Source organism: Oncorhynchus nerka, linkage group LG24, assembly GCF_034236695.1.
Source record: "Oncorhynchus nerka isolate Pitt River linkage group LG24, Oner_Uvic_2.0, whole genome shotgun sequence".
NCBI lineage: Eukaryota > Metazoa > Chordata > Actinopteri > Salmoniformes > Salmonidae > Oncorhynchus > Oncorhynchus nerka.
Window position 1 is genome coordinate 99821968 of NC_088419.1, and position 14103 is coordinate 99836070.

The window sequence follows — 14103 nt, forward strand, 5'->3', positions numbered from 1 at the left end:
ATTATCTTCATGGTATGTCACACCTGTCAGGAGTATCTTCATGATATGCCACACCTGTCAGGATTATCTTCTTGATATGTCACACCTGTCAGGATTATCTTCATGGTATGTCACACCTGTCAGGATTATCTTCTTGATATGTCACACCTGTCAGGATTATCTTCTTGATATGTCACACCTGTCAGGATTATCTTCTTGATATGTCACACCTGTCAGGATTATCTTCTTGATATGTCACACCTGTCAGGATTATCTTCTTGATATGTCACACCTGTCAGGATTATCTTCTTGATATGTCACACCTGTCAGGATTATCTTCTTGGTATGTCACACCTGTCAGGATTATCTTCTTGATATGTCACACCTGTCAGGATTATCTTCTTGATATGTCACACCTGTCAGGATTATCTTCTTGATATGTCACACCTGTCAGGATTATCTTCTTGATATGTCACACCTGTCAGGTGGATGGATTATCTGGGCAAAGCAGAAATGCTCACTAACAGGGATGTAAACACACGTGTGGACATCATTTGAGAGAGATAAGTATGGAACACTTCTGGGATATTTTATTTCAGCGCATAAAACATGGGACAAACACTTTAAATGTTGCGTTCATATTTTGTTCAGTTTCAAGTCATTCAAATTAAATAAAATTCAAATCACACATACACCTGGTTAGCAGATGTTAATGCGAGTGTAGCGAAATGCTTGTGCTTCTAGTTCCGACAATGCAGTAATAACCAACGAGTAATCTAACCTAACAATTCCAAAACTACTACCTTGTAGACACAAGTGTAAAGGGATAAAGAATATGTACATAAAGATATATGAATGAGTGATGGTACAGAACGGCATAGGCAAGATGCAGTAGATGATATAGAGTACAGTATATACATATGAGATGAGTAATGTAGGGTATGTAAACATTATATTAAGTAGCATAGTTTAAAGTGGCTAGTGATACATTTATTACATAAAGATGCAGTAGATGGTATCGAGTACAGTATATACATATGATGTGAGTAATGTAGGGTGTGTAAACATTATATTAAGTAGCATTGTTTAAAGTTGCTGGTGATACATTTTTTACATCCATTTTCCATTATTAAAGTGGCTGGAGTTGAGTCAGTGTGTTGGCAGCAGCCACTCAATGTTAGTGGTGGCTGTTTAACAGTCTGACGGCCTTGAGATAGAAGCTGTTTTTCAGTCTCTCGGTCCCTGCTTTGATGCACCTGTACTGACCTCGCCTTCTGGATGATAGCGGGGTGAACAGGCAGTGGCTCGGGTGGTTGATGTCCTTGATGATCTTTATGGCCTTCCTGTGACATCGGGTGGTGTAGGTGTCCTGGAGGGCAGGTAGCTTGCCCCCGGTGATGCGTTGTGCAGACCTCACTACCCTCTGGAGAGCCTTACGGTTGAGGGCGGCACTATGGCCAGCACTATAGCCAGCACTATAGCCAGCCTGTAACCAGGACTATAGCCAGGACTATAGCCAGGACTATAGCCAGCACTATAGCCAGCACTATAGCCAGGGCTGTAGCCAGGGCTGTAGCCAGGACTGTAGCCAGGACTATAGCCAGGACTATAGCCAGGACTATAACCAGGACTATAGCCAGCACTATAGCCAGCACTATAGCCAGCACTATAGCCAGGACTATAGCCAGGACTATAACCAGGACTATAGCCAGCACTATAGCCAGCACTATAGCCAGGACTATAGCCAGGACTATAGCCAGGACTATAACCAGGACTATAGCCTGCCTGTAACCAGGACTGTAGCCAGGCCTATAGCCAGGACTATAGCCAGGACTATAGCCAGGACTGTAGCCAGGACTATAGCCAGGACTATAACCAGGACTATAGCCAGGACTATAGCCTGCCTGTAACCAGGACTATAGCCAGGACTATAGCCAGGACTATAGCCAGGACTATAGCCAGGACTGTAGCCAGGACTGTAGCCAGGACTGTAGCCAGGACTATAACCAGGACTGTAGCCAGGACTGTAGCCAGGACTGTAGCCAGGACTATAACCAGGACTGTAGCCAGGACTATAACCAGGACTGTAGCCAGGACTGTAGCCAAGACTATAGCCAGGACTATAACCAGGACTGTAGCCAGGACTGTAGCCAGGACTGTAGCCAGGACTATAGCCAGGACTATAGCCAGGATTATAGCCAGGACTATAGCCAGGACTATGGCCAGGACTATAGCCAGGGCTGTAGCCAGGACTGTAGCCAGGACTATAGCCAGGACTATAGACAGCCTGTAACCAGGACTGGTCTGCATGAGAGCAGCACCTGACTGACTCCCAGTATAATGTGTCTCTCGGTGAACTCAGCTAAGTGGAATCCTTTCAACTCGTGTGCGTCCCAAACGGTAAGCTATTCCCTAAATAGTGCACTACTTTTGATCCAGGCCCTGTTAGTGTACTATATAGGGCATAGTGTATATTTTTGGGTACGGCCGTGCACAGAACTGCGGATGATTTCACATCACTGAGGGTGAGGTAGAGAGTAGCGAGGGGGGCTGAGGAATGACCTCTGATCTACAGCAGCTTATTAAAGGTGGGTAGACAGAGAAGAATTAAGCATTGTGGGAAGGTAAAGAACTAAGACCAGAGATCTTAGAGGGCCTTAGCGGTTGGCAAGCTGAGGCTGGCGACAGACTGAGCACCACTGAGGTAATTCTGAGGGGTTTTATTAATTCTACTACAGCCTTGGCGGCACTGGACTCCAACAAGAACTACAGAGAGAGAGCAGTGTATGGGAGCGTGTCGAATATCAGAGAGAGAGCAGTGTATGGGAGCGTGTCCATTGGTACCCAATTCCCTATATAGTGCACTATAGTAGTAGTAGTAGCAGTAGTGTACTATAGTAGTAGCAGTAGTGTACTATAGTAGTAGCAGTAGTGCACTATAGCAGTAGCAGTAGCAGTAGTGCACTATAGTAGTAGCAGTAGTGTACTATAGTAGTAGCAGTAGTGCACTATAGCAGTAGCAGTAGCAGTAGTGCACTATAGTAGTAGCAGTAGCAGTAGTGTACTATAGCAGTAGCAGTAGTGCACTATAGTAGTAGCAGTAGTGCACTATAGTAGTAGTAGTAGCAGTAGTGTACTATAGCAGTAGCAGTAGTGTACTATAGTAGTAGCAGTAGTGCACTATAGTAGTAGTAGTAGCAGTAGTGTACTATAGCAGTAGCAGTAGTGTACTATAGTAGTAGTAGTAGCAGTAGTGTACTATAGCAGTAGCAGTAGTGCACTATAGTAGTAGTAGTAGCAGTAGTGTACTATAGCAGTAGCAGTAGTGTACTATAGTAGTAGTAGTAGCAGTAGTGTACTATAGCAGTAGCAGTAGTGCACTATAGTAGTAGTAGTAGCAGTAGTGTACTATAGTAGTAGCAGTAGTGTACTATAGCAGTAGCAGTAGTGCACTATAGTAGTAGCAGCAGTAGCAGTAGTGTACTATAGTAGTAGTAGTAGCAGTAGTGCACTATAGGAGTAGCAGTAGCAGTAGTGCACTATAGTAGTAGCAGTAGCAGTAGTGTACTATAGCAGTAGCAGTAGTGTACTATAGTAGTAGCAGTAGTGTACTATAGTAGTAGCAGTAGTGCACTATAGCAGTAGCAGTAGCAGTAGTGCACTATAGTAGTAGCAGTAGTGTACTATAGTAGTAGCAGTAGTACACTATAGCAGTAGCAGTAGCAGTAGTGCACTATAGTAGTAGCAGTAGCAGTAGTGTACTATAGCAGTAGCAGTAGTGCACTATAGTAGTAGCAGTAGTGCACTATAGTAGTAGTAGTAGCAGTAGTGTACTATAGCAGTAGCAGTAGTGTACTATAGTAGTAGCAGTAGTGCACTATAGTAGTAGTAGTAGCAGTAGTGTACTATAGCAGTAGCAGTAGTGTACTATAGTAGTAGTAGTAGCAGTAGTGTACTATAGCAGTAGCAGTAGTGCACTATAGTAGTAGTAGTAGCAGTAGTGTACTATAGTAGTAGCAGTAGTGCACTATAGTAGTAGTAGTAGCAGTAGTGTACTATAGCAGTAGCAGTAGTGCACTATAGTAGTAGCAGTAGCAGTAGTGTACTATAGTAGTAGCAGTAGCAGTAGTGTACTATAGCAGTAGCAGTAGTGCACTATAGTAGTAGTAGTAGCAGTAGTGTACTATAGTAGTAGCAGTAGTGTACTATAGCAGTAGCAGTAGTGCACTATAGTAGTAGCAGCAGTAGCAGTAGTGTACTATAGTAGTAGCAGTAGTGCACTATAGTAGTAGTAGTAGCAGTAGTGTACTATAGTAGTAGCAGTAGTGTACTATAGCAGTAGCAGTAGTGCACTATAGTAGTAGCAGCAGTAGCAGTAGTGTACTATAGTAGTAGCAGTAGTGCACTATAGTAGTAGTAGTAGCAGTAGTGCACTATAGGAGTAGCAGTAGCAGTAGTGCACTATAGTAGTAGCAGTAGCAGTAGTGTACTATAGTAGTAGCAGTAGTGTACTAAAGTAGTAGCAGTAGTGTACTATAGTAGTAGCAGTAGCAGTAGTGTACTATAGTAGTAGCAGTAGGGTACTATAGTAGTAGCAGTAGTGCACTATAGTAGTAGCAGTAGTGTACTATAGTAGTAGCAGTAGCAGTAGTGTACTATAGTAGTAGCAGTAGCAGTAGTGTACTATAGTAGTAGCAGTAGCAGTAGTGTACTATAGGAGTAGCAGTAGTGCACTATAGCAGTAGCAGTAGCAGTAGTGCACTATAGTAGTAGCAGTAGTGTACTATAGTAGTAGCAGTAGTGTACTATAGTAGTAGCAGTAGTGCACTATAGCAGTAGCAGTAGCAGTAGTGCACTATAGTAGTAGCAGTAGCAGTAGTGTACTATAGCAGTAGCAGTAGTGCACTATAGTAGTAGCAGTAGTGCACTATAGTAGTAGTAGTAGCAGTAGTGTACTATAGCAGTAGCAGTAGTGTACTATAGTAGTAGCAGTAGCAGTAGTGTACTATAGTAGTAGCAGTAGCAGTAGTGTACTATGGTAGTAGCAGTAGCAGTAGTGTACTATAGCAGTAGCAGTAGTGTACTATAGGAGTAGCAGTAGTGCACTATAGCAGTATCAGTAGCAGTAGTGCACTATAGTAGTAGCAGTAGTGTACTATAGTAGTAGCAGTAGTGTACTATAGTAGTAGCAGTAGTGCACTATAGCAGTAGCAGTAGCAGTAGTGCACTATAGTAGTAGCAGTAGCAGTAGTGTACTATAGCAGTAGCAGTAGTGCACTATAGTAGTAGCAGTAGTGCACTATAGTAGTAGTAGTAGCAGTAGTGTACTATAGCAGTAGCAGTAGTGTACTATAGTAGTAGCAGTAGTGCACTATAGTAGTAGTAGTAGCAGTAGTGTACTATAGCAGTAGCAGTAGTGTACTATAGTAGTAGCAGTAGTGCACTATAGTAGTAGTAGTAGCAGTAGTGTACTATAGCAGTAGCAGTAGTGTACTATAGGAGTAGCAGTAGTGTACTATAGGAGTAGCAGTAGCAGTAGTGTACTATAGCAGTAGCAGTAGTGCACTATAGGAGTAGCAGTAGCAGTAGTGCACTATAGTAGTAGCAGTAGCAGTAGTGTACTAAAGTAGTAGCAGTAGTGTACTATAGTAGTAGCAGTAGCAGTAGTGTACTATAGTAGTAGCAGTAGTGCACTATAGTAGTAGTAGTAGCAGTAGTGCACTATAGGAGTAGCAGTAGCAGTAGTGCACTATAGTAGTAGCAGTAGCAGTAGTGTACTATAGTAGTAGCAGTAGTGTACTAAAGTAGTAGCAGTAGTGTACTATAGTAGTAGCAGTAGCAGTAGTGTACTATAGTAGTAGCAGTAGTGTACTATAGTAGTAGCAGTAGTGCACTATAGTAGTAGCAGTAGGGTACTATAGTAGTAGCAGTAGTGCACTATAGTAGTAGCAGTAGTGTACTATAGTAGTAGCAGTAGCAGTAGTGTACTATAGTAGTAGCAGTAGTGTACTATAGCAGTAGCAGTAGTGTACTATAGTAGTAGCAGTAGCAGTAGTGTACTATAGTAGTAGCAGTAGCAGTAGTGTACTATAGGAGTAGCAGTAGTGTACTATAGTAGTAGCAGTAGCAGTAGTGTACTATAGTAGTAGCAGTAGCAGTAGTGTACTATAGTAGTAGCAGTAGTGTACTATAGCAGTAGCAGTAGTGTACTATAGTAGTAGCAGTAGCAGTAGTGTACTATAGTAGTAGCAGTAGCAGTAGTGTACTATAGGAGTAGCAGTAGTGTACTATAGTAGTAGCAGTAGCAGTAGTGTACTATAGTAGTAGCAGTAGTGTACTATAGTAGTAGCAGTAGCAGTAGCAGTAGTGTACTTTAGGAGTAGCAGTAGTGTACTATAGTAGTAGCAGTAGTGTACTATAGTAGTAGCAGTAGTGTACTATAGTAGTAGCAGTAGTGTACTATAGTAGTAGCAGTAGCAGTAGTGTACTATAGTAGTATGTACTATAGGAGTAGCAGTAGCAGTAGTGTACTATAGCAGTAGCAGTAGTGTACTATAGGAGTAGCAGTAGTGTACTATAGGAGTAGCAGTAGTGTACTATAGGAGTAGCAGTAGCAGTAGTGTACTATAGCAGTAGCAGTAGTGTACTATAGTAGTAGTAGTAGCAGTAGTGTACTATAGTAGTAGTAGTAGCAGTAGTGTACTATAGGAGTAGCAGTAGCAGTAGTGTACTATAGGAGTAGCAGTAGCAGTAGTGCACTATAGGAGTAGCAGTAGCAGTAGTGTACTATAGCAGTAGCAGTAGTGTACTATAGGAGTAGCAGTAGTGTACTATAGGAGTAGCAGTAGCAGTAGTGTACTATAGGAGTAGCAGTAACAGTAGTGTACTATAGGAGTAGCAGTAGCAGTAGTGTACTATAGTAGTAGCAGTAGCAGTAGTGTACTATAGTAGTAGCAGTAGCAGTAGTGTACTATAGTAGTAGCAGTAGTGTACTATAGGAGTAGCAGTAGTGTACTATAGCAGTAGCAGTAGTGTACTATAGCAGTAGCAGTAGTGTACTATAGTAGTAGCAGTAGTGTACTATAGTAGTAGCAGTAGTGCACTATAGTAGTAGCAGTAGCAGTAGTGTACTATAGTAGCAGCAGTAGCAGTAGTGTACTATAGGAGTAGCAGTAGCAGTAGTGTACTATAGGAGTAGCAGTAGCAGTAGTGTACTATAGCAGTAGCAGTAGTGTACTATAGGAGTAGCAGTAGTGTACTATAGCAGTAGCAGTAGTGTACTATAGGAGTATCAGTAGCAGTAGTGTACTATAGGAGTAGCAGTAGTGTACTATAGGAGTAGCAGTAGCAGTAGTGTACTATAGTAGTAGCAGTAGTGCACTATAGTAGTAGCAGTAGCAGTAGTGTACTATAGTAATAGCAGTAGCAGTAGTGTACTATAGTAGTAGCAGTAGTGTACTATAGGAGTAGCAGTAGCAGTAGTGTACTATAGTAGTAGCAGTAGTGCACTATAGTAGTAGCAGTAGCAGTAGTGTACTATAGGAGTAGCAGTAGCAGTAGTGTACTATAGTAGTAGCAGTAGTGCACTATAGTAGTAGCAGTAGCAGTAATGTACTATAGTAATAGCAGTAGCAGTAGTGTACTATAGTAGTAGCAGTAGTGCACTATAGTAGTAGCAGTAGCAGTAGTGTACTATAGGAGTAGCAGTAGTGTACTATAGGAGTAGCAGTAGCAGTAGTGTACTATAGTAGTAGCAGTAGTGCACTATAGTAGTAGCAGTAGCAGTAGTGTACTATAGTAATAGCAGTAGCAGTAGTGTACTATAGTAGTAGCAGTAGTGTACTATAGGAGTAGCAGTAGCAGTAGTGTACTATAGTAGTAGCAGTAGCAGTAGTGTACTATAGCAGTAGCAGTAGTGTACTATAGGAGTAGCAGTAGCAGTAGTGTACTATAGTAGTAGCAGTAGCAGTAGTGCACTATAGTAGTAGCAGTAGTGTACTATAGGAGTAGCAGTAGTGTACTATAGGAGTAGCAGTAGCAGTAGTGTACTATAGCAGTAGCAGTAGTGTACTATAGGAGTAGCAGTAGTGTACTATAGTAGTAGCAGTAGCAGTAGTGCACTATAGTAGTAGCAGTAGCAGTAGTGCACTATACTATAGCAGTAGTGTAGTATAGTAGTAGCAGTAGTGCACTATAGTAGTAGCAGTAGTGCACTATAGTAGTAGCAGTAGCAGTAGTGTACTATAGCAGTAGCAGTAGTGTACTATAGCAGTAGCAGTAGTGCACTATAGTAGTAGCAGTTGCAGTAGTGTACTATAGCAGTAGCAGTAGTGCACTATAGCAGTAGCAGTAGTGTACTATAGCAGTAGCAGTAGTGCACTATAGTAGTAGTAGTAGCAGTAGTGTACTATAGTAGTAGCAGTAGTGCACTACAGTAGTAGCAGTAGTGCACTATAGTAGTAGCAGTAGTGCACTATAGTAGTAGCAGTAGTGCACTATAGTGGTAGCAGCAGTAGCAGTAGTGTACTATAGCAGTAGCAGTAGTGCACTATAGTAGTAGCAGCAGTAGCAGTAGTGTACTATAGCAGTAGCAGTAGTGCACTATAGTAGTAGTAGTAGCAGTAGTGCACTATAGTAGTAGCAGTAGCGTACTATAGTAGTAGCAGTAGCAGATAGTGCACTATAGTAGTAGCAGTAGTGTACTATAGTAGTAGTAGTAGCAGTAGTGCACTATAGTAGTAGTAGTAGCAGTAGTGTACTATAGGAGTAGTAGTAGCAGTAGTGTACTATAGGAGTAGCAGTAGTGTACTATAGCAGTAGCAGTAGCAGTAGTGCACTATAGCAGTAGCAGTAGTGTACTATATAGGGAATAAGGTGCCATAATGCCAGTCTGCCATTACAACACCGTGACCAGTAGTATTATCATTATATTGTACTCTATCAAAATACTTTAAACTCTTTTAATCAGAAAAATACAAAAGCAGATTTGAGTTCAGATGAATTACAGTCTGATGATGAAAGAGCAGAACATGTTCCAATGAATGTCTGAAACCCTTGACCCACTCCAATTTGCATACTGCCCAACAGATCCACAGATAATCTCTATTACACTCCACACTGCCCTTTCCCACCTGGACAAAAGGAGAATGCTGTTCATTGAGTACAGCTCAGCGTTCTGATGACCAGGTGGCGAATCGCATCTCTGCATGTCTGGCAGACATATCCGTGTGGATGACGGATCACCACCTCAAGCTGAACCTCGGCAAGACGGAACTGCTCTTCCTCCCGGGGAAGGACTGCCCGTTCCATGATCTCGCCATCACGGTTGACAACTCCATTGTGTCCTCCTCCCAGAGCGCTAAGAACCTTGGCGTGATCCTGGACAACACCCTGTCGTTCTCAACTAACATCAAGGCGGTGGCCCGTTCCTGTAGGTTCATGCTCTACAACATCCGCAGAGTACGACCCTGCCTCACACAAAGCGGCGCAGGTCCTAATCCAGGCACTTGTCATCTCCGTCTGGATTACTGCAACTCGCTGTTGGCTGGGCTCCCTGCCTGTGCCATTAAACCCCTACAACTCATCCAGAACGCCGCAGCCCGTCTGGTGTTCAACCTTCCCAAGTTCTCTCCGTCACCCCGCTCCTCCGCTCCCTCCACTGGCTTCCAGTTGAAGCTCGCATCCGCTACAAGACCATGGTGCTTGCACGGCACCTCAGTACCTCAGGCTCTGATCAGGCCCTACACCCAAACAAGGGCACTGCGTTCATCCACCTCTGGCCTGCTCGCCTCCCTACCACTGAGGAAGTACAGTTCCCGCTCAGCCCAGTCAAAACTGTTCGCTGCTCTGGCCCCCCAATGGTGGAACAAACTCCCTCACGACGCCAGGACAGCGGAGTCAATCACCACCTTCCGGAGACACCTGAAACCCCACCTCTTTAAGGAATACCTAGGATAGGATAAAGTAATCCCTCTCACCCCCTCCCCTGAAAAGATTTAGATGCACTACTGTTCCACTGGAGGTCATAAGGTGAATGCACCAATTTGTAAGTCGCTCTGGATAAGAGCGTCTGCTAAATGACTTAAATGTAAATGTAATGTTCAACACCATAGTGCCCTCAAAGCTCATCACTAAGCTAAGGACCCTGGGACCTAAACACCTCCCTCTGCAACTGGATCCTGGACTTCCTGACGGGCCGCCCCCAGGTGGTAAGGGTAGGTAACAACACATCCGCCACGCTGATCCTCAACACAGGGGCCCCTCAGGGGTGCGTGCTCAGCCCCCTGCTGTACTCCCTGTTCACTCATGACTGCACGGCCAGGCACGACACCAACACCATCATTAAGTTTGCTGACGACAACATTGGTAGGCCTGACAAATTTTTCCAGTATAATACAGGTTCAGCAAATCCCCTTATTGTTTGGGATACTTGCCTTCAGGAGTCATTCAATGCAATAATCATCAATAATAAAAAGGCAGGTTCTTGCAAAAAGAGACAAGATTAAAGGGAAATCCATGAACTAATAGTACAGGTAGTTAACAATAAAAACGATACTACAAAAGTAGAAAAAGGAAAAGGAAAAAAAAGCTCCCTTGTTAGATTGTTTTAACGACTCCTATAGAAATGGTAGTCTGTCAGGTACTCAGCAGGAAGGTCTGATTTCTCTATTATTAAAACAAGACCCAGGTGGCAAATATAAAGACCCAGTGTCACGTCTAATCAAGGTGGGTGGAATCAGGCGCAGAGAGCAGATAGCGATAAAAGGTTTTATTCTCCGGTGAACAAAACAAACACACACAGGGTGAAATTATCCAACACAGGATAACAGACTAACCGGAGAATAAGAAACACAAAAACACCGATAGACGAAATGAATGACAACATAAACAATCCCGCACAAAACAAGGGTGGGACAACCTACAATATATACAGACACTAATTAACTAAACAACACACAGGTGCAACCAATCAGACAAAACCAACAGATACACGAAAAGGGATCGGTAGTGGCTAGTAGGACGGTGACGACGACCACCGAGCACCGCCCGAACGGCCAGGAGAGCCAACCTCGGCGGAAGTCGTGACACCCAGTCTATCTAAAAAAACTGGAGGCCCCTTAACCTTCAATGTTGTGATGCACTCAGAATTAAAAGGGTTTTACCAGGTATTGTTCATCCTGATCAGACAGGGTTTTTACATGGACGATACATTGGAGATAATATACGACAACTACTAGAAATAATAGAACATCATGAAACATATAAGAAGCCAGGACTGGTATTTATAGCGCATTTTGAAAAGGCATTTGATAAAGTAAGACTGGATTTATTTGGTTTATAAATGCCTGGACTTTTGGAAATTCTCTTATAAAATTGGTTAAAATAATATACAGCAACCCCAGGTGTAAAATAGTAAATAATGGCTACTTCTCAGAGAGCTTTGAATTGTCAAGAGGAGATAAACAAGGGTGTCCGCTGTCACCATATCTATTCGTTACAGCCATCGAAATGCAAGCAATTAAAATCAGATCCAATAACAACATTAGAGGATTAGAAATCCAAGGCTTAAAAACAAAGGTGTCCATGTATGATGATGACTCAAGTTTTATGTTGAGTCCTTAAGCTAGATCCCTGCAATGTCTCATTGAAGATCCCTGCAATGTCTCATTGAAGATCCCTGCAATGTCTCATTGAAGATCCCTGCAATGTCTCATTAAAGATCCCTGCAATGTCTCATTAAAGATCCCTGCAATGTCTCATTAAAGATCCCTGCAATGTCTCATTGAAGATCCCTGCAATGTCTCATTAAAGATCCCTGCAATGTCTCATTAAAGATCCCTGCAATGTCTCATTGAAGATCCCTGCAATGTCTCATTGAAGATCCCTGCAATGTATCATTGAAGATCCCTGCAATGTCTCATTGAAGATCCCTGCAATGACTCATTAAAGATCCCTGCAATGACTCATTAAAGATCCCTGCAATGTCTCATTAAAGATCCCTGCAATGACTCATTAAAGATCCCTGCAATGTCTCATTAAAGATCCCTGCAATGTCTCATTAAAGATCCCTGCAATGTCTCATTGAAGATCCCTGCAATGTCTCATTAAAGATCCCTGCAATGTCTCATTAAAGATCCCTGCAATGTCTCATTGAAGATCCCTGCAATGTCTCATTGAAGATCCCTGCAATGTCTCATTGAAGATCCCTGCAATGACTCATTAAAGATCCCTGCAATGACTCATTAAAGATCCCTGCAATGACTCATTAAAGATCCCTGCAATGTCTCATTAAAGATCCCTGCAATGACTCATTAAAGATCCCTGCAATGTCTCATTGAAGATCCCTGCAATGTCTCATTGAAGATCCCTGCAATGTCTCATTGAAGATCCCTGCAATGTCTCATTGAAGATCCCTGCAATGTCTCATTAAAGATCCCTGCAATGTCTCATTGAAGATCCCTGCAATGACTCATTAAAGATCCCTGCAATGTCTCATTAAAGATCCCTGCAATGTCTCATTAAAGATCTAGATAGCTTTTCTGGACTCTCTGGACTAAAACCTAATTATGATAAGTGTACAATATTACGTATTGGATCCTTAAATAATACAATTTTACATTACCTTGCAGTTTACCTATAAAATGGTCTGATGGTGAAGTAGACATACTCGATATTCATATCACAAAATATACTGCTATACTATCACTTGGCTCTCTTCTCTTCTGATTGACGTCAACTGTAAAACATCTTGTTTTGTTAAGGGAACACTAAAATAACACATCCTAGATCTGAATGAATGAAATATTCTTATTAAATACTTTTTTCTTTACATAGTTGAATGTGCCGACAACAAAATGACACAAAAATTATCAATGGCAATCAAATTTCTCAACCCGTGGATTTGGAGTCACACTCAAAATTAAAGTGGAAAACCACACTACAGGCTGATCCAACTTTGATGTAATGTCCTTAAAACAAGTCAAAATGAGGCTCAGTAGTGTGTGTGGACTCCACGTGCCTGTATGACCTCCCTACAACGCCTGGGCATGCTCCTGATGAGGTGGCGGATTGTCTCCTGAGGGATCTCCTCCCAGACCTGGACTAAAGCATCCGCCAACTCCTGGACAGTCTGTGGTGCAACGTGGCGTTGGTGGATGGAGCGAGACATGATGTCCCAGATGTGCTCAATTGGATTCAGGTCTGGGGAACGGGCGGGCCAGTCCATAGCATCAATGCCTTCCTCTTGCAGGAACTGTTGACACACTCCAGCCACATGAGGTCTAGCATTGTCTTGCATTAGGAGGAACCCAGGGCTAACCACACCAGCATATAGTCTCACAAGGGGTCTGAGGATCTCATCTCGGTACCTAATGGCAGTCAGGCTACCTCTGGCGAGCACATGGAGGGCTGTGCGGCCCCCCAAAGAATTTGCCAATCTTGGTGTTCTCTGGCAAATGCCAAACGTTCTACACAGTGTTGGGCTGTAAGCACAAGCCCCACCTGTGGACGTCGGGCCCTCATACCACCCTCATGGAGTCTGTTTCTGACCGTTTGAGCAGACACATGCACATTTGTGGCCTGCTGGAGGTCATTTTGCAGGGCCCTGGCAGTGCTCCTCCTGCTCCTCTTTGCACAAAGGCGGAGGTAGCGGTCCTTCTGCTGGGTTGTTGCCCTCCTACAGCCTCCTCCACGTCTCCTGATGTAATGGCCTGTCTCCTGGTAGCGCCTCCATGCTCTGGACACTACGCTGACAGACACCGCAAACCTTCTTGCCACAGCTCGCATTGATGTGCCATCCTGGATGAGCCGCACTACCTGAGCCACTCGTGTGGGTTGTAGACTCCGTCTCACGCTACCACTAGAGTGAAAGCACCGCCAGCATTCAAAAGTGACCAAAACATCAGCCAGGAGGCATAGGAACTGAGAAGTGGTCTGTGGTCACCACCCGCAGAACCACTCCTTTATTGGGGGTGTCTTGCTAATTGCCTATAATTTCCACCTGTTGTCTATTCCATTTGCACAACAGCATGTGAAATTTATTGTCAATAAGTGTTGCTTCCTAAGTGGACAGTTTGATTTCACAGAAGTGTGATTGACTTGGAGTTACATTCTGTTGTTTAAGTG